General features: G+C 39.1%; 1 protein-coding gene and 1 long non-coding RNA gene across 9 annotated transcripts in view; one reads left to right on the top strand and one right to left on the bottom strand.

Annotated features, from left to right (window-relative positions):
* LOC129711868 (nuclear receptor subfamily 6 group A member 1) overlaps positions 1 to 21911 on the top strand; it is a 244501-nt gene that overhangs the window by 72892 nt on the left and 149698 nt on the right. The gene's annotated exons all lie outside the window — the stretch shown is intronic.
* LOC129711870 (uncharacterized) overlaps positions 1 to 21911 on the bottom strand; it is a 70782-nt gene that overhangs the window by 34229 nt on the left and 14642 nt on the right. For 2 of the 6 annotated variants that reach the window (XR_008725941.1, XR_008725936.1), the window contains exon 2: positions 6810 to 6987. The exons of the other annotated variants lie outside the window; for them this stretch is intronic. This is a non-coding gene — a long non-coding RNA (uncharacterized LOC129711870). The remainder of the gene's footprint in view (positions 1 to 6809; positions 6988 to 21911) is intronic. 6 annotated transcript variants of the gene reach the window in all.

The raw sequence follows: 21911 nt of genomic DNA on the forward strand, positions 1-21911 counted from the left end.
TAAAGCATTCTGAAATGCCTGAGGTTATAAAGCCACTCCTTAAGAGCAAGTCTAATTTATTCCTGCTTCGGGCTGTATAATTGATTTCAATATCAAGGTTTGAATAATAGCTTCTGCAACCTGATGCTACAAGTGCATTATTAAAAAGAGTACAATATTTTTGTGAATTACTCTTGCAAGAGGAGAATATGGTTAAAGAGTAACAATTAAAAAATGAGATTAGGGAAAAGGTATAAGATGCGAGTAGATTTAAAAATAAAGTGGACATGTTATATTCACCTAAGTAGTAAAAGCTAAAATGTTCACCGCTAAAAACTAAAAAAAGTGTAGTGGTATTTGACAAAGTATAGAGAAAGCAAGAGGGACAGAGCAGTTTATGTAGAATTCTGAAGAAATAAGTAATGGCTTTTTATGTACTTTGAAGTTTTTTTTTAAGAATTTAAGTTTGCAGTAAAGTATGAAATTTAATTATGCATGCGATAATTACATTGTTTTGTACATTAATTTGTACAGTAAGGTGGCATTGAAGTTTATGAAACTAGGTATGGAGCAAGTTTAAAGAATTGGTTCTGGGAAAAAGTAGTGAAATACAAAATTAATAAATCAGGGAACTCCAATGGCACCAATTTAGTTTATTGAAAGAACTCTGAGAGAAAAAAGACCAGAGGGCCGGAGATTAGCTTGCCCACAGGGGGATAAGAGGATAAATTGTGGAGCAAATTGGAATGCGAGAATTTAAGAACTGGAGCAGCAGTGGCTTTTTGGCCTCTTGAGCCTGTTCTGCCATTCAATAAGATTATGGCTGATCTAAACTTGACTTCAACTTCACTCTTACGCTGTTTCTTGTAAATACCTAATTTTACAAAAAGCTGCATAAGTTAATGTAAATTGTGAGATTAGTCGATCATTTATTTTTCATGATCACTTTTCTGAACTTTTCAATAGGTTTGGACTATACAGAGCCACAAATGGGAATTTCCTAAAGGTGAAATATTTTTTGCAATTTTGTTTTTTTTGAAGATGGGTTTTAGATAAAAGGAAATTGTTTAGTGTTGTTTATGCAAACGTTGGTAGCAAGGTTTAGGTGCATAGTATGCAGGAAAATAGTTTAATCAGAAAGATTGATGGGTGAAAGTGTGAGATTTGTAAGTATGGCTTGAAATGATTGAACGAAGATGGCGTATATCCCCAGTATCAGTATAGAATTTAACTTTTACAGTGAAAATATGATTTGAGATTACTGAATAACTCGCCATGGCATCTGAATTTTTGAATTTGTTTAAAAGAAGTTTGTGTCTGTAATGGATTGTTGTAAAAATACATCTGAATCACTAATGCTCTTTCGGGAAGGATTCACAGCAGTGTGCTAACACTAAACACTGTCCATGTCTGGTAAGCTATTCTTCTATTAAACCACCTCAATTACAAATGCCAGCAACAGCTTGCGAGCAACAGCTGTATCCAATACATGAAGAAATATATTTTGGATCACACAGGGCATTTTGATATATTTATGATTTGAGCAGGAAATAAAAATAGAATGTAAGAAATAGAAACAAGCATTAGCCATTGTTTTCTTATGCCTGCTTTGACCGTCCATAGGATAATATCTTACACATTCATACTACTGACCCCATAGCCCTTGAATAAATTAACTACCATCCGAGTGTCGATACTTCTGAATGACTTGCCCCTTATTTTGATCAGTGATCCCTTGTTCAGGACACATCAACCAGGGAAAGAATCCCAGCATTGAATCATAGAACTATACATCATGGAAACAGACCTTCGGCCCACCCTATCCGTGCCAACCAAATTGCCATTTTTGCTAATCCTATTTTCCTACATTTAGCCATATCCTCTAAATCCTTCTTATCCATGTATCCGTACAAATGTCTTTTGAAAGTCATAATTGCATCCACTTCGATAGCTTTCTCTGGCAACATATTTCAGATACGGACTACTCTGAATGAAGAAATTACCATGACATATCTTTTAAATCTCTGCTCTGCCAACCTTTTAAATCTCTACTCTCTCATCTTAAGTCTATCGCCTCCAGTTTTAGAATCCTCAACCTTGGGGGAAAAAGAATGTAAGCATTCACCTTATCCATGCCTTTCATGATTTTATATACTTAACTATGCTCCAAAGGAAAAAAAACCCAACATATCTAGTCTAACCCCATAAATCAAGCCTGCAAGACCAGGGGACATTCTGGTGAATCTTTTCTGTACTTTCTCAAAGTGTACTCCTACAGTTATGCCCACAAGAGGGTTTTGCTTGATTCCAACAGCCAATATCTGATGTGTGCCTCCAATTTCCTGACAAGAGTTTGATATTTCTCGTCAAACAGGGTTCCCCAAATTTGCCAGCCTGATCCTCCTTCACTTTAATGGCATAAGAACTGTTAAATGTTTCAATGAGTTTGTCTCCCACAGTGGAACTCCCTCTCCCAAGAATCAAGCTGGTGAATGAACTTCCTTTGCATTTACTCCATTGTAAGTATATTCTTCCTTCGCAAGAAACTCCCTAAGGGTCCTGACCCAAAATGTTGACTGTCCATTTCCCTCCACAAATCCTGCCAGCCCTGCTGAGTTCCTCCAGCAGTCTGTTTTTCAGAGCCTTGTCTCCATATCCTTCCTATTTTTTTTCTATTGAAGTGGATGGTTTTGCATTTTTTCATCTTATATTCCATCTGCCATGCTCTTACCTCTCTGTATTCTCTGAAACCTCTTTCCATCCGCCTCTCATCTCCAATACCAACAATCTTGTAACATTAACACGTTGTAATCATTGATATAGATCATCCCTGCATCACCTGATCTAGTTACTGCATTTGAACTTGAGTATTACCTATTTATTTATCTTTTCTTATTTCAAGGCTATATATTGCCTATAATTAATTCCATGTGCACTGATTTTGTTTAATATTGTGCGATACGTGTCCTGTTTTATTTCAAGCGATGTAAAGTTAAAAAATAATTTAGTTTATATAAATGGGTTATACATTATGAAAGCCGTATTGAAACTATTGTGTGGTAACATTTAATTAATATAGAGGAAGATAAACTGGAATTTGAAAGGCATCAAAATTATTCTGCTAAAATAGAACAAGAAATTTAGATGAAATTATGAAAATTCCTGGTGGTGAAGAGGGAGATATTGTTAAGGGCATTAAGGCCACCATTAATAGAGTAGAGAGCTTAAGGGAAAATTCTCTATACAGTGAGTATTTACTATGTGAAATGCACCATCTTGTTTAAGCAAAGAAAATTGCATCTTCAAAGAACAATATGCAATGGAATACTTAATGTAAAGAAAATCTGGCATTTATTATGGAGTACTCGAGCAAAGATGTGTCATGAGCACTGCCTTACGAGTAGTATTCTGTGCTGCAAGTGGGCAGATGGAATATTTTTGCCAATTTTATGCATTTTAATACTGTTATGTTGAATTGAGCTACAGGTCAGCTATAATACAATTGGTGGAATTTACTAAGAGGTTTGCATAAGCTTGGAGTCATACAGCAAGCAAACAGGCCCTTTGGCCCAACTTTCCTGGCCAACCAAAATACCCCTTCTAAGCTATTCCCATATGGCCTCATTTGGCACATGTACCTCTGAACCTTTCCCATCCATGTGCCTGATCAAATGTCTTAAAACGGTAGCCCTGGAGTCCTGGCAACATCCTCGTAAATCTTCTCTGCACTCTTTCCAGCTTAATTTCATTTTTCCTATCTCAAAGTGATCAAAACTGAACTCAATACTCCAAATTCGGCCCACCAACTCTCTTGTACAACTGTTACATAACGTCCCAAAATATATATACTCAATTCCCTGACTGATGAAGACACAAGGAATTGCAGATACTGGTTTAACAACGTTTTGGAGTAACTCGGCGGGTCTGGCAGCATCTCTGGAGGACATGAATTGGTAACTTTTCATGTCAGGATGAAGGGTACCGACCTGAAACCTCACCTGTCCATGTCCTTCAAAGAAGCTGCTTGATCTGCTGAGTTGCTCGAACACATTTTTTCTCTGGCTGATAAGGCCAGTGTGTTAAAAGCCTTTTTCACCATCTACTTTTAGGTAACCGTGTACTTGTACTCTTAGATCCTTCTGCTCTACAATGTCCTGCTCCCTGCCATTCATTGTGAAGGTCCTGCCTTGGTTTAACTTTCTAAAATGCAATAGCTCACACGATCTGAAAGTCCATTAGCCATCCCTCAGCCCACTTTCACAGCTGTTCAAGATCCTGCTTGTAATTCTTGGTAACCATCTTCACGCTCTATGATACCACCTCTTTTAGTTAATCAACTTTTGTTCCTGTGTTCCTTTAAAATGTAAGTAAATTGGGATGTTTTTAATATTATGGATAAACTGTCCTAATTTTTATTGTGAGCTAAACCAAGCAAATAATTAATTGATTCAGAATTTCAGTACAAACCTGACGGCTTTGCTTGCGTGGAATGTGATTAGTAGCTATGCTGATGATGGATCTCAAGGTACAGCCAACGGTCGATGGTTTAATTTGAAAAGTTAAAACTCACCGACAGCGTTGAATGTTCACTGAAGCCATCAAAAAGGAAAAACTGTTTCATAGATGTTTTCATTTGATCCAGATGTTAATGATGCATTGGAACTGCTGAAGGTAGTAAGCTTACATTATGACATTGCATTCTTAAGTCTCTTTTGCACTTTGGCATCATAAGAATAGTTACTATGAAGTAAAAAGGTGCTTTTGAATGCTATAAATACGGTTTGAAAAAAACGTACTGTGTAGGGCATACATTATATCAATGACTATGCTTCAGATGCTTTTTGTTGAGTAGTTTGCATTCACTGAGCTATCTTGCTGTCTAAATGATCTGAATACAGTCTTTAAAATTGTTCAGAACATAGCTGAAACAATATGAACACACAGTAGCAATTTCAAGATGAATGCTTTTCTCAAGTATTCAGGTGCTTTGTTGACAGTCACACAGGCCCTCTGAATAAGTGGCTGGATTATAATTTTTTCCCAGGTAAGTATGCAATTACAACAGCAGAGATGTGATGATACCAATCCATTGTACAGCTTAATGAAAATATACCAATCCATCACACCAGTCAAGGTAGGCAGAGCATGTTCTTTGTTTTGCTCAGCTGGCATCATACCAAGCTCTTGTGAGGAGTGGGATAGACCAATACGTGCAAAATTTGCGATATTTTGTTGCATGAAATGTGAACGGACCTTTAATTAGACACTTAACCATAATTTCTGTTCTGACATTTCTCTGATCCTAAAGCTTGTGTGTGGATTGCCATTCCTTCAGGTATTATTTCATGAATTTAGTGTTTTCCAAAATGTTTAAGCAGGTTTCTGATACTTTGGTTTCTGCTTTAACCTTTGTATTTAATTTTATTTCTCTAATTTTTACCAATACTTGGAAATTGTACTTTTGCTTGTGACTTGCTGTATACAAAATTGAGGTAGGCTGCACAACATGCTTAATGAGAGATTCTTTGCTGGATATTGGAGAAACATTACAGCTGACACCCAAACAGGAGCCAACGCAGGAAAATGGGAATCCACAGCACAGAAATGTAATAAACGTCTCTAAGGTCAGCAGCAAGTAAAATCACATTGTCATCCATACAAGATCAGTGGCATAGATTAAATGTAAAGATTTAGTATTATTAAAATATGTTTACTGAAATAAATTGATTGGATTTGCTTTTTAATAATTAAAGATATTAATGGTTTTCCTGTGTCAGTCACTCCTAGTTTGAATGTAGTGAGACACAAAGAGTGATAAAATACCTGTGACAATGATATTCTGCCAAACAAAATGGGGAGAACAATTAATGGTCCTTAATATATTTGTTTTATAGTTTAAATCCTCCCTTTAAGAGAGCAAAGATCAACATTTTACTTAAGATTTAAGCGGTTTGTGAAAGTAAATTTCTCATTCTAAGAACTCAAAATAAATATTGCTATTTCCTTTTCTAACCTCAAAGAAATCTGATTTTCTAAAAATATGTGTGCAGATTTCAGCTTCAGATGTGTATTTATTCTCAAGATCTGCGGTGTTGAAGTGAAGGTATGATCACTTATAGATTAAATAATTCTGGTTCTTAACAGTTGCATTATATTTGAGTAGATGAGTAAATTGCTCTACAGAAACTCTCCTCATTGAGAATATTATTTGATATTTTAATGCTTGCATCTATTTCAAAACCAATCCTTATGACCTAAGTGATGTTCTTTAATTGAAATTAAAGATTAACTATGATGGTTATAATGGATTCAAAAAATGCAAATTGTTCCAAGAACACTGAATTAAAACTTGAAATAATATAGAAATTTAGAAAATAGATCATTATTTGTTAATGACTCAGATTATGAGCTAAGTACTAATTTTGATTCTACAGTTAATATTATAGCAAGATGACTGGAATTGGAATAACTGATACATAACCTGTTTTACATTTGTGCAGTGGTTCTAATTTCATAATACATTTACATTATCATATTTTTATAAACATTGCACATTTGCAACAATACAGTGGTAACTGGATTGGTTATCCAGAGACCTTAACTAACATTCCGGAGATCTGAATTCATATCCCACTATCACATCTGTAGAATTTAAATTAAGTTAATTTGAATTTTTAAATAACTAATCATTAGTAATGTTCATCACTTATTTACCCAAGTGTCATAAAAACGATTCACTTTAGGGGAGGAATCTGCCATCCTTAATTCAGCCTAGACTACCTGACTCCAGACCTATTAATGTGATTGATTTAAATGTTCATTGAAATGACCTTCGTTCTCGGTGGATCAATATGCTGGAACTCCCAGGAGTTCCAGGCAACCAGCAAAAGGATATTATTCTGGGAGCACCTTCACCAGAACAACAGCAGAGGATCAAGAAAACAGCTCATCTCTAGATCAGCAATGGATATGCAATTAATTGCGGGTTCTGCTGCTGATATCCAGATCCTGAAATTGAATAAAGAAAGTAAACACGTAGATCAAAATTGGGGAGTTTGATACCCATCAGATTTTTGAATCTGTTGCAGAATCTTTAAATGCTAATTACAAGTACTGTTTTATTTTGAGATGACACCAACACTATAATTTGTCACCGATGAGCAAATATTTAGTCGTACAGTACAGACACTTGCCCTTTGGCACATCAATGGCCATACTGACCAAGTATCCATCTAAATTAATCTCCTATTCCACCACTTGGCCTGTAGCCTATCTATTCCTCGGTGATTCAAGCACATTTATAACCATTTATTTAATGTTGTGAAAGTCTATGCCTCCACCTTTGGCAGTGTGTCTAGATTTCAACCATACATTAAGTTTAAAAAAATGTGGTGAATTGCCGCTATGAACTACTGCAGCATTGTGTTGGAGGTGCTATGAATGTTACGTAGAGAATTATGAGACTTTGTGAACAATGATGGACTAACAGTGATAGACATCCAAAACAAGGCAGTTTTTTGGTAGAGGGAAACTTGGAATGATGGTGTTCCTATTTGCTACTTTCTTCCTATTGTGTTCATATTTGGAGTTTTGGAAACTGCTGTTGTAGGTTTGGTTAATTGCTGCAGGGTATTCTTTACTATAGACAATGCACAATGTTGAAGATGGTGGAGGGGATTGGTTAAGGTGGTAAGTGAAAATTCATTAACTAGGAATTTATCAACTAGACTGCTTTATCTTGGATTGCAATCTTAAGTATACACTTCATGTATTCCAATAAGTGGAGAGTTTTCTATCACGTGCCTACTTTGTGCCTCTTTAGTGATGATGATGGAGCAATTGGAGGTATGGTTCTTGGTTTCTTGGTCCCCCAAAATATTCCAAATTGAATTTAAACTGGAGGTGGTACCTCATGGTGGTACCCCATCTCCCCCCCTCCCCCACACCTTTCTCCCCTTCCCCTCTATCCTCCCCCCCTCCCCCCCCCTTTCTCCCCCCCTCTCCTCTCCCTCTCCTCCCCCTCCCATCCCTCTCTCCCCCACCCCCCCTTCCCCCCTCTCCCTCCGCCCCCTACCCCCTCTGTCCCTCTTCCACCTCTCCCCCTACCCCTCTACGCCTCCGTCCCTACCCACTCTTCCACTTCTCTCCCACCCTCTCTCCCCCTCCCTCCCTCCCCTCTCCCCCTCCCTCCACACTATTTCCCCTCCCTCCCCTACCCCATCTCCCTCCTCCCCTCCCTTCCCCCTCCCCCCCATCCTCTCTCTCTCTTCCCGTACCCCACCCCTCTTGCCTCCCCCTCTCCATCTGCCTCTCCTCACTCCTCTCCCTGCCTGCAGTCATACACAATAATAATAAATAACAAAACATACAATAAACACAAATTAACATCCACCACAGTGAATTCACCAAGCACCTCCTCACTGTGATGGAGGCAAAAGTTTTAGACTGTCTCTTCCCTCCTTGTTCTCCCTCTGCGCTGAGGCGATCCAGGCCGAAGATGCCACCCTCCAGTATGGGAGATCAGGTACTTGCTGCAGAATGCTCAGTTTCCATCCAGCTCTCTAGTACCATGTTAAATTTGACTGGAGTTAATCTCCTTATTTGTAAATGGTTAAAATTAACTTCAAGTTAACTCTTAACTATTAAAATCTTAATACGTCTATTGTTAATATACTACCTTCTTTATTGGTGTTGCAGCATATAAATTGTACAGCATATAAATTGCATCCATGTTGACCATCATCCCAAAAATAAATTAATCCCACTTGCCTGCATTGATTTTGTCTGTCTGTGGCTTGCTCATTTAAGTCCCTGTCCAGATTCCTCTTAAATATTTGTTACTATTCCTGTCTCTACCACCATTTCCTCTATCAGCTCATTCCACATACCTACTACCATTTATGTGAAAACGTAACCTTTCACATCCCTTTTAAATCTCCTGCCCCTCACTTTAAATCAATGCCCTCAAGTTATAGACACCCCTTGCATGAGAAATATGATACAACTGTCTACCCTATCTGCCACTCATAATTTTCCATGTCACAATCAAGCCACCTCTCATCCTCCCTCACTCCAGGGAAATTTCTACACTGTCATGCAAGATGTTCCAGCTAAATAAATGGACGTGGTGACATTGTCTTGGATCTTTGCCAACGCTGTTCCAGTGGGAAAATGAGACTGGCCAATTTATGCCAATGTTGCTGCTAAATCATCAGGTAGAAATGTTCTGTCATTCTATGGTACTACCTGGGGTAGAAAATATATTTAAACGTTTATGTTTATCTTATTACTAGGCATTTATGTTTTAGAATATGATTTTAGAAGGGCAATAATTAGTGTAGAAGGAATAAAACAGAATTTAATTAATTGGGATTTATGTGAAAAATACAGAATGAGAGTAACTACATAGTGGATTCTGTTTTTTTTTTTTTAGCACATTAAATGTGCCATAAACGTGCAAGTGGTTAAGTGTTGTATCTGTGGTGCAGTTCAAATAATTGATTTTTGTAACCTTCCAGTAAAGAGATTTGACTCTTGTAGTCTAGTCACAGCAAATTATTTATAGGGCAGCTGAATTAAAATGCAGCATGAATGTTATCAATTTACATTTGTATAGTACATCTAAAAGTTATTACAGAAATATAAAAGCTTATATGTTATAGAAGGTAAAATACTAGTAATGATGGATAGTTGATTGGCAAATAAGAAACGGAGAGTAGCCATAAATGGATATTTTCTGGTTAGCATGGGTGATGTGCTAAGGAATCAGTGCTGGGTCCTCAACTTTTTTACAGGATGACTTGGATAAATTTGCTGATGATAGCAAGGTGGGTAGGAAGATGTGAATATGATACAAGGAAGCTACAAACACATGTAGGTAAGTTAAGTAATTGGGCAGAGATCTGGCAAATAAGTTTATAATGTAGAATTGTCCATTTTGACAGAACGTTTAAAAACTATTTCAAAGTCAAGAGATTGTGGAGCTGAAGTGCTGAAGGATCTATATATTATAGCGAAAGATTTGCAAAATGCTTCTATGATGGTGCAGCAGATAATGGTGTTTGCACATTCTCCCTGTGATTGTGTGGATTTCCTCTGGATGTTCCAGTTTCCTCCCAAATCTTAAACATGGATTTATGGAGGAGAAATCATGCTTGACTAATCTTCTGGAATTTTTTGAGGATGTAACAAGTAGAATGGAAAAGGGAGAGCCAGTGGAGGTGGTGTGCCTGGACATTCAAAAAGCCTTTGACAAGGTCCCACACAAGAGATTAGTGTGCAAAATTAGAGCACATGCTATTGGGGGTAGGGTATCGACATGGATAGAGAACTGGTTGGCAGGCAGGAAGCAAAGAGTAGGAATTAACGGGCCCTTTTCAGAATGGAAGGCAGAGACTAATGCTGGGACCCCAATTATTTACAATATACATTAACGATTTAGATGAGGGAATTAAATGTGACATCTCCAAGTTTGCGGATGACACAAAGCTGGGTGGCAGTGTGAGCTGCTATGAGGCTGCAGGGTGACTTGAATGAGTGGGTAGATGCATGGATGAGTTGGTAGATGCATGGCAGATGCAGTATAATGTGGATAAATGTGAGGTTATCCACTTTGGTGGCAAATCAGTCTGAAGAAGGGTCTCGACCTGAAACGTCGACTATTCCTTCTCTCCATAGATGCTGCCTTACCCACTGAGCTCCTCCAGCATTTTTGTCTACCTTCGATTTTTCCAGCATTTGCAGTTCTTTCTTAAACATTATCTGAATGGTGTCAGATTAGGAAAAGGGGAGGTGCAATGAGACCTGGGTGTGCTTGTACATCGGTCACTGAGGGTAAGCATGCAGGTGTAGCAGGCAGTGAAGAAAGCTTATGGCATGTTGGCCTTCATTGCGAGAGGATTTGAGTTTAGAAGCAAGGAGGTCCTACTTCAGTTGTACAGGGCCCTGGTGAGATCGCACCTGGAGTATTACGTGCAATTTGTGTCTCCTAATTTGAGGAAGGACATTATTGCTATTGAGGGAGTGCAGCGTAGGTTCACCAGATTAATTCCTGGGATAGCAGGACTGACATATGATGAAAGAATGGGTTGACTGGGCTTGTATTTGCAGGAATTTAGAAGGATAAGGGGGGGATCTTATAGAAATATATAAAATTCTTGAAGGATTGGACAAGCTAGATGCAGGAAATATGTTCCCGATGTTGGGGGACTCCAGAACCAAGGGTCACAGTTTAAGAATAAGGGGTAGGCCATTTAGGATTGAGATGAGGAAAAACTTATTCACCCAGGGAGTTGTGAATCTGTGGAATTCTCTGCCACAGAAGGCAGTGGAGGCCAATTCACTGAATGTTTTCAAGAGAGAGTAATATTTAGCTCTTAGGGCTAGAAAAAATCAAGGGATATGGGGAAAAGCAGGAATAGGTACTGATATATTATCTTGTCACATTTGAGGAAGGACATTCTTGCTGTTGAGGGAGTGCAGCGTAGGTTTACAGGTTAATTCCCGGGATGGCGGGACTGTCATATGCTGAGAGAATGAAGCAGCTGGGCTTGTACACTCTCGAGTTTAGAAGGATGAGAGGGGATCTTATTGAAACATATAAGATTGTTAAGGGTTTGGACACGCTGGAGGCAGGAAACATGTTCCCGATGTTGGGGGAGTCCAGAACTACGGGCCACAGTTTAAGAATAAGGGGTCTTCTTCTTCTTGCGTATGGCGTGCACAGCCTAAAGTTGTTCTGTTTGATCTTCTGTTTGTGCACGCCAGGTTGATTGCATTTGTAGAAACAGGGTGGACCACGTGAAAGTTGCAATCTCCCACCCCAGAATAAGGGGTAAGCCATTTAGAACGGAGACGAGGAAACACTTTTTCTCACAGAGAGTTGTGAGTGTGTGGAATTTTCTGCCTCAGAAGGAGGTGGAGGCAGGTTCTCTGGATGCTTTCAAGAGAGAGCTGGATATGGCTCTTAAAGATAGCGGAGTCAGGGGATATGGGGAAAAGGCAGGAACGGGGTACTGATTGGGGATGATCAGCCATGATCACATTGAATGGTGGTGCTGGCTCGAATGGCCTACTCCTGCACCTATTGTCTATTGAAGCCATTTATCATGTTCCAATGCTCTGAGCATTCCCATCAATTCCATTCCTCCACTTGTTTCTTTATATCCTATTCTCTCTTTTAATTCTCCTTCCACCCATCTACATTGGGGTAATTTACAATTGCCAATTAACCTACTAGCATATATTTGGATGTGGGAAGGATAATATTTGGTCAAAGGGGGACCATTCTAACTGTCCAGCAGGTTTGAGTCCAGGCTGAAGGATCTATGAGAGCAGTTCTAATTGCTGTGACAACACATACAGTACTGGTCGTCTTTAAGGAAGAATGTCACTGCATTGCTAGCAGTTCAGGGAAAATTTACTAGACTTAAACCTGGAAAAAGTTGATCATCTTGTGAGGAAAAATAGGTGAAACTATGAACAGGAACACAAAAGAACACAAGGAGCAGGATATGCCACTGGGTCTCCAGGCATGCCTCGCCATTCACTATGATCGTGGCTAATATATCCCAGGCCTCCTCTTTGTATGCCTGTTCTCATAGCCCTCAATTCCAAAATATAGCATGAAACTAACTCCCTCTGCTTTAAGTGATCTCAATGGTCTAGCCTCCTCAACATACTAGGATAAAGAATTCCAGAATGCAACACACTGGAAGAAATTTCTAGATGCTTTGGTTTTAAGTGATGGACTCCTTACCTTGAAACTATATCCCCACGTTTGAGGGCCTCATCCAGTGAAAACATCTCAATATCTAAATATGCATCTACTGCTGTCTAGAATAGTTCAAGATTCTAAGGGGTCTTGATTGCGTGGATGTTGAGAGGATGTTTCCTTTTGAGAAAATAAAGAATTTGAAGACACTTTAAAGTGAGGTTTGCCTATTTAAGAAAGGGTGGGGTGCATTTTTTTCTGAGGGGTAAAGGAAGCAGAAGATGCAAATGATTGAAAGGCAGAAGTGGGTGATTCTTGATAAGCCTGTTGTGGTAGATGGGAATGTGGAGTTGAGGTTAAAATCAAATTAGCCATGATTTCATTCAATGGCAGAGCATGCTCCTGGGACAGAATGGCTGCTCCTATTCCTGTGTTTATATATTTTAAATTTCACAGGCCTTCCTAAAGTTGCAATGCTCCCTGGTCAGGCAGAACTTGAATAAAGTACAGTGTAGTGCACTGGATATAATGCACCATCAATTATGCAGGCGTGCAAAATCATGACTGCTTCTTATCAATCATGAAAAGTTGTTCCCATCAACCTGTGAACCAAGGCAAGGGGACAAAAATGTAATGTTTTCCTCAACTATTTCTATTTGCTTTGAAGAAATGTTGTCAGTGAGTAAAGTTTCGTTCTTTGAATGTGTGAGATTAATTTGGAAAGTATAAAATTCCAAACCAAGCTCCCAAAGTCCAAAATGGTTGTTAACTCGAGAAATCTCTCCATCAATTTATGCTGAGCAAAAGTTTGATTAGTATATTCAAATGTCTGGAAGAGTAAAGAAAATAGGGAACAACAAACTCAAATACAGTAACGTGGGTTGAACTGTAAGGGGAACAGATAACCTAAGTGCAGTATTTTTAATTTTCCTCCAAACTAGTAAAAGTCATTGACCGATCAAGGATATTACAACTGTTTTATTATTTTTAATTTGATCAACTTCCATGGGTACATTTGATTATTTACAGAAGAGTTGAGCAACAGTTTTGATTTTTATATACAAATGAAATAACCCATCTGTGTTCAGGGAATTCTACTTCACATGGAGAAGTGAACTAAAATAGCATAAACTGAATTCACCGATCAAAGATTGTCAATTAAATTGAAACTGAAATGCAATGGCCATGTAGGAAATGCTGATGAACAATACACCTAAATTGTTTGCTGATGATAAATATTGCAGTAGTAGAAAGAGGTGACAGAAGAGAGAAGGTCTACACTTTGCTATTTTCAAGGGGTCCATCAATTTCTTGCTGGATTTACAATTGGAGATAAGGATAATCCACCTTAGATATCAGTTCCCTTATTTTTTAATTCATTTTCTAACTTTCTACTCTTTATTTATTATTTTAAATTAGATTGCAAAAATGTAATTTTCTGTAATACTACGCGATAATTCTGCTATGTAATCTGAATTGATTTAAAATTAGAACTCTATAAACTGAAGAAGGGTCTCGACCGGAAACGTCACCTAATCCTTTTCTCCAAAGATGCTGTCTGATCTGCTAAGTTACTCCAGCCTTTCGTGTCTATCTTCTACATACTTGGATATATTCCCCACCCAATCTCCCTAAACATAACTTTCTCTATGATCTCAATGGTGCAGCTCATAGAGCTGCTGCCTCACAGTGCCAGAGACCGGGCTTGATCCTGATCTCGGGTGCTGTCTTTGTGGAGTTTACATGTTCTCCCGGTGACCGTATGAGTATCCCTGGGTGCTCTGGTTTCCTCCCACATCCCTAAGACGTATGGGTTTGTTCATTAATTGGCCTCTATACATCGCCCCTAATGTGTAGAGAGTGATTACAAAAGTGAGATAACAGAAATAGTATGAACAGGATGATCGATTAATAGTAGCATGGAGTTTGTGGGCTAAAGGGGCTGCTTCCATGCAATATATTTCAATCAATTAAATTTAATTAAAAAAAAAAAAAAAGAATTAACAACTGAGCATCTGACTACCAAATTCTCACACTGTGTCACAAGCACATTTGTAAGAATTCCATCTCTAAATATCAGTAAGATATGCATTTTTATTATAGTGCACTTATTACTAGTTCACATTTTATGTTATGGGGCAAAGGGCGATTGCTGTACTATGTAGGCTGTGTCAGAGTTACAGTAATCTTTAGTCTATATTGGTCTTCAGATAGTCCATGAGCAATCTGAAATCGGAGCGCACAGAAATGGTCTAATCAGCCCACTATACCCATGCAGGCCATCACGTATTTGTCTATACTAATCCTATTTTCCAGCATATGGGCCATAGCCTTCCATAACATGGCATTTAAAGTGCTTATCGGAACACTTAAATATTGCGTGAGTTTGACAATTCTTCAGATAAAGCATCAACAATACCCATTAACATACCACAGGAGTTAGACTAATGTAAATCCTAATGTTTTTAAAGATATTTTCTCTATTCCATCTGTAGTTGTCAAACTGTTTAGTGGCTTTGCAGCAGGATTCTTGTTTTATTTGCTTCCTTTTCCGCCACCCCGTCTTTACTGCTATGTAATTCCTGCAATCCAAGTACAGAAGTTTCTGCAAATTTTATCCCAGTTCCTCCAATGGTGACAATTTGTGACAAAGATCCAGCAGAACTCATCTAAAAATGTCAGCACCATGAAAGATTATACATTCTACACTTAAAAATAAATTGCTATCATGAATGTTTTAAAACAAAATCTGAACTGATTATTTTCAGAAATCTTGTACTTATCTATTTTCCATCCTTACTATTCATATTAATCATTACTTTCATTGTGTTTTAATTTTATTTCTGTAGGTTAGTGAATTTGACTCTTGGCACAGTTTGTGAGAATTTTCAGAACTAACCTTTATTAACTATTCTACCAATTCTACAATCTTAACCTTCATGCCCTTCCCATCTCAATTAATATTATCTCATAGTAGGTGCAGTTGTGGATCACCTCACACTTCAAATCTGTTCTGTCTTCCAGTGAGATTGAGATTGAATTATGATCTAACTCCATTTCCAGCCTTTAACATGTATCCTCCATTGTTCGTTTATGAAAATAATAATTGATTTACGATTACTTGTATGTGGAAGATCCTTGCAAATAGTTTAGTTGAGAGATATGCCGTGGAAACAGGCTCTTTGGCCCACCGAGTTTGTGTTGACCAATGATCACCCATATACTAGTTCTATCCTGCACATTAGGGACAATTTACAAAAACAAATTAACCTATAAATCCGCAAGTCTTTGGAATGTGGGAGGAAACCAGAGCACCCAGAGAAAACCCACGCTGTCACAGGAAGAATGCATAAACTCCGTACAGATAGCACCCATAGCCAGGATCGAACGTGGATTGCTGCGCTGTAAGGCAGTAACACTACTGCTGCGCTACTGTATTGCCCCAAATGCATGCAGGAGTTTCTAATTATCTGACTTTCATACTCTGCTGTTTGTTCTGGATTTCACTTCACCAGTTTTCTTTGGTGGGTTTAGCAGTGGACGGCTACAAATTCATGGAAGTCAAGAATCCAGTTGCAAAGGGAGATATAGAGACCAGGTCATGGCAAGATATAAACTGAACTTACCTTGACTAATTTCTACCCTTTTGTATTCTTGACTTGCATTCTATCAACCTTGACAATTACATTCTGTATCTGCCCACGCAACTTTTGTTTTATAAATTTTGTACATACCCCCTTGGTTTCTTTGGACCTCTGCTACTAGTTTTGAATTTGTTTTTCATTATTTTCAAGTGAGATGTATAACCGTATTGAAAGCTATTTACCACAGTCTTTCCCAATTGCATAAACATGGATTTAGGAGCAGGAGTATTTTATTCAGTTTAGTTTAGAGATAAAGCATGGAAACAAGCCTTCGGCTCGCCGAGTCCATGCTGACTATCGATCCCCATTCACACAATTTCTATGTTATACCACTTTCCCTCTGGAACTAGAGAACACGAGGGGTAATTTTTACTGAAGATAATTAACCTACAAATCTGCACATCTTTGAGATGTGGGAGGAAACCAGAGCATCCGGAGAAAACCCAAAGTAACAGGGAGAACGTGCAAACTCCACATGGATAGCATCTGAGGTCAGGATCAAATCCAGGTCTCTGGCACTGTGAGGAAGCAGCTTTACCAGCTAAGCCACTGTCCTGCCTGAGGCTGCTTTGTCACTCGGTACAATCATAGCTGATCTTCTATCTTCATACCATACTTCTGTTCTTGTCATCTGCTTTAGGCCTTTTATGTCTAGAATTTACTAAACTTATCTAAATCATAGAAACATAGAAATTAGGTGCAGGAGTAGGCCATTTGGCCCTTCGAGCTGCGCCATTCAATATGATCATGGCTGATCATCCAACTCGGTATCCCGTACCTGCCTTCTCTCCATATCCCCTGATCCCCTTAGCCACAATTCATATCTAACTCCCTCTTAAATATAGCCAATGAACTGGCCAGAAACTACCCCCTGTGCAGAGAGTTCCAGTCATTACCACTCCTGTGTGAAAAAAGTTCTCATTCATCTCCTGTTTGTCAATCAGCTTTCAAACTAAGCTGTGACCCCTTGTCCTGGACTTCCCTAAATCGGGAACAATCTTTGCATCTACCTGTCTTTAAGATTTTGTAAGTTTACCAAGATCCCCTCTCAATCTTCTAAATTCTAGAGAGTATCCAACCAATTCTATCCAGTCTTTCTTCATAAGACAGTCCTGACATCCCAGGAATCAGTCTGGTGATCCGTCTCTGCACTCTCTCTATGACAATAATGTCCTTCCTCAGATTTGGAGACCAAAACTATACACAATACTCCAGGTGTGGTCTCACCAAGACCCTGTACAACTGCAGTAGAACCCCTCTGCTCCTATACTCAAATCCTTTTGCAATGAAAGCTAACATACCATTCGCTTTCTTTACTGCCTGCTGCACCTGCATGCCTACCTTCAATGACTGGTGTACCATGACACCCAGGTCTCGATGCATCTCCCCCTTTCCCAATCGGCCACCATTTAGATAATAGTCTGCTTTCCTGTTTTTGCCACCAAAATGGATAACCTCACATTTATCCACATTATACTGCATCTGCCAAACATTTGCCCACTCACCCAGCCTATCCAAGTCACCCTGCAGTCTCCTAGCATCCTCCTCACAGCTAACACTGCCCCCCAGCTTAGGGTCATCCGCAAACTTGGAGATATTGCCTTCAATTACCTCATCCAGATCATTAATATATATTGTAAATAGCTGGGGTCCCAGTACTGAGCCTTGGGGTACCCCACTAGTCACTGCCTGCCATTGTGAAAAGGACCCGTTTACTCCTACTCTTTGCACCTCAATCACCTTGGCTTCCTGCTCAACACTCCCAATCCCACCTGGATTAGTATCATTAGTAAATTTTCAATATTAGATTTTATTTATTTACACAATTCATAGATGTTGTGGATCGCTGAGGCCCAAAAATCAATCCCTGTGGTATGCCAACAGTCATACCAGGCCACCATGAACAAGGCTCATTCATTTTCCTGTTTGTCAATCAGCTTTCAAACTAATGCAGTATATTACCTGTAATCTAAAGTGCTGTAATTTTGCACACTTATCTTTTAGATGGAACTTTACCAATAGCCTTTTGAAAGTCCAAATCCATCATTGTGCAGAGCGGTAGAATTCTGCCTCAGAGCCAGACACCAGGGTTCAATCCTGACTATGGATGCTGTCTGTGTGGAATTTGTACATTCTCCCTGTGACAGCATGGGTACATGGGTTTTCTCTGTGTGCTCTGGTTTTCTATCACATTCCAAAGTCGTGCAGGTTTGTAGCTTAATCGACTTCTGTAGATTATCCCTCACGTGTAGGATAGAACTAATGTGCACAGTGGACAGCTCGGAAAGATGGCAACCGGGGCGGGGCGAGTTGGCAGCCCAAATGGCATCCTCTGAGCGGCGAGACCCAAATCACGCTATAGAAAAACACATGGAAAAATACCCCTAAGGCCCCCCGAGGGGATGTGGGGGGGGGGGGGGGGGGGGAGGATAGCCCCCCCCAATTTGATGGGTCAAAGGCTAACAACTGCAATGGACAACCGCATTAAATGCTGATGTGGAAAGGTCTGCAAGAACAGCCGAGGCCTGAAGATTCACCAGACCCAGATGAAGTGTTTGGAGGGAGTGTCACATCGCACAGGTATTTTACCTGGTTAGACGCAGGAGTAGCCGGACCCGGAATCGCCCCATAGATCCCAAAGCCTCCAAGTGGTGCAACTAGTCCCTCAGAACAGATCTCCGGAGAAGGTTCGAGTCAAATGGCCACAGGCCTGCAAGACGGCAGTCTGGCATCAGTTCGAAGAGGACGTCGATGGCCAAGTACAAAGAGCTGGTCATAGACTGCCATAAGCAGGGCTGGAAGGCAAGGTGTATGCACATCGAGGTTGGCTGCAGAGGTTTTGCAGGGCAATCGAGTGCACTGGGCATCAACGGAATGGCGAGGAGAAGAGCCATCAAGAACAACACAGAGGCAGCGGAGAAGGCCTCGAGATGGCTCTGGTTCAGGAGAGGTCCATGGGGAGGAGCGAATGCCACCTGAACACAAGTCGTGGTATGATCAACCATGGCTGGGTCGCCCGGGTGAGGGTGTCTGATGTTGAAAGACCCGAAACACGCAATGACCCCAGGTTACATCACTGATGATGTGTTCAGGAGCATCAATAGATGTATTTTTTATCAATCAATGTACAGGTGATTGTCGATTGGCATGGACTTGTTGGCCTAAGGGCTTGCTTCCACGCAGTATCTCCAAGCTACCAGTGACATCACTAAACTCCAGTTGGCTTGTCAAACGCTATTTCCCTTTTGTAAATTCATATTGACTTTGCTGAATACTGTTGATATTTTCTTAGTGTCCACTTATTACGCCCTTTATAATAGTCTCTGATGTTTTTCGTATGACTTTTTTCTTTTTAAAATATATTTGTCATCTTTCGTTAACAGGAGCCATTCCATGATCTATAGAATTTTGGTAGATGGTCACTAATGCCTTCATTTTTTTTCATGGCTATCCCATTTAGTATTCCAGAGTGCAGGTTATTATTCCCGGGAGATTTTGTCCAGGTTTTAGTCCCAGCAATTTTTTGGATAATAGAAATTTTTTCTGATTTCATTTTTATTAGTCTTTTGTACCCTAACATATTCAGTAGGTCACTTGTGGCCCCAGGGAAGTCAGATCGAAAATATTTTATAAATTGCTCTGCCATTTTTTGTTTTTCTTTAGTTTGATCAATATGCATAAATGTGATCTATGTCATGGTATGTACCATTCTATCCCGTCTTCCCCTTCATCTAACTTGTTTAAATACAGTGAATAGATGTGACACAAGATAATCCTTGTGGGACCCCTTTAGTTATATCCTGAGAATTTAAATGCTTGTCTATTATTCCCACCTGCTGTCGCCTGCCTCTGATTAAACTTCCTGGCTAAGCCAATTGTTTGGCTAGAATTCCATGAACGTTCACCTTAGCTAGGCTACCAAGGGGAGAGAGGGGGCTATATAATTAAGGAAGTCGCTGTAAAATCCAGGATTTTATTTTGGTAATTTCTTGGGAATAAAATTTAAGATGTTTCATGGAGAAGAAATTAACAAAACATGACAGAAAATCAAGTTAATGGCTCTGAAATACAGAAGAGGGACTGTTGAGAAATTCTGTCTTTATGGGAGAGCTGAATGGTTAATTTTAATTTAGATCACGATAACCTTGAACATTGTAGGTGTGGAAGTGGTGGGTTATTGAATGATTTTCTAATAGTGTGTATTTTGAGATGGGAGGCCTGATGTGCTTCTGCCAGATGGTGGTGATGGATGAAGCTGTTACGCATTAGATTTGTGAAAATGTAGCCAGGGGCCCCACTAGGGCTAAATCAGGATGTTAGGGAGCATGGTTTATTCGGGGTAAAGGCAAAATGGAGATTAAGGGTTATACATATAAACTATTATTGTAGTTGAAGTGCAATGTTGTAGACAAGTTAGGAGTTTAAAAGTAGAGTTGCAAGTGACTGAGTGAACATATTTTCAGCTGTAAGTGGAAGCAGATTCAGTTGGCAATGGATGGAGCGATGTTTGTTGAAGAATGCAAACAAGTAGCCTTTTGAGGCAATGAACGACAGCATGATACAGCAGCTTTCCATAAATTTGGATAAAAATGTATATGGAAAGATACGTTTAGAAAGGGCAGAAGAGACAAGTAGTTAGAGAAGAGAAACAAGTTAAGATTGAATTACAACATGAGCTGGACAGTTCCGTAGGTTAATGATTGTATCTTGGTTCAGTTCAGTTGCTTCTGCATGTGATTTCTTCAGATTTCCTTTAGAAATAATGCATTTATTCCTTCAATTATACTTTATTGATACTTTTACTATTGCTAAACAAGTATGACCATTTTATTTAGATGAACTAATTCAAGATCTTTGACTTGTACGCTTCTCCTGAATTTATTATTGTGCGAGAACACAACTATCTGAGTTGTTTTAGTGCTTAGTACAGTTTATTAGCGCAAAAAAACATTAGATCAGCAACTGACCTTTGCTTGAGTTCGAACATTTAATGCAAATATTGATATCTTTGACCTTGATATTCAGTGAGCAGAAAAATAAATTATCTCCTCCATAGATAAGGCTTAAAGTATGATCCATTAGATCTATAAATTCTTCCTTAGATTTTATTGGAACTGATCTAATAATAGACATAGAATATGGTTGAAACAAATAGATTTTATTTACGCTAGCTTAACTTAAGAAGGTTAGTTTATACTGTAAAAATGTGAATTTTTTGTAAAATGCCATGACCAATTTAGATGGCAAAAGTGACACTTAAAAGCACATGAATGATAATCTTAATGAAAAGTATTTATCTGTCATCAATGAACTCAAACTGAATATTTGTTTCCTGTTCAATTTCTCTCAATTGCACAAATTTTAAATGCAATCAAAATGCATGGTGTACTTTACTCTGGATTCACACTGTAGGAAAGATGTGAATTTGTTAGAGTGGTTGCAAAAACGATTCATCCTGGTGAGTCATTGAGTAGGGAAACGGGCTCTTGGCCCAACTTGTGCATGCCAACTAAGATATCCCATCTAAGTTATTCCCATTTACCTGTGTTTAATCCATATCCGTCTAAACATTTCCT

Source organism: Leucoraja erinacea, chromosome 31 (assembly GCF_028641065.1).
Source record: "Leucoraja erinacea ecotype New England chromosome 31, Leri_hhj_1, whole genome shotgun sequence".
Taxonomy (NCBI): Eukaryota; Metazoa; Chordata; class Chondrichthyes; order Rajiformes; family Rajidae; genus Leucoraja; species Leucoraja erinaceus.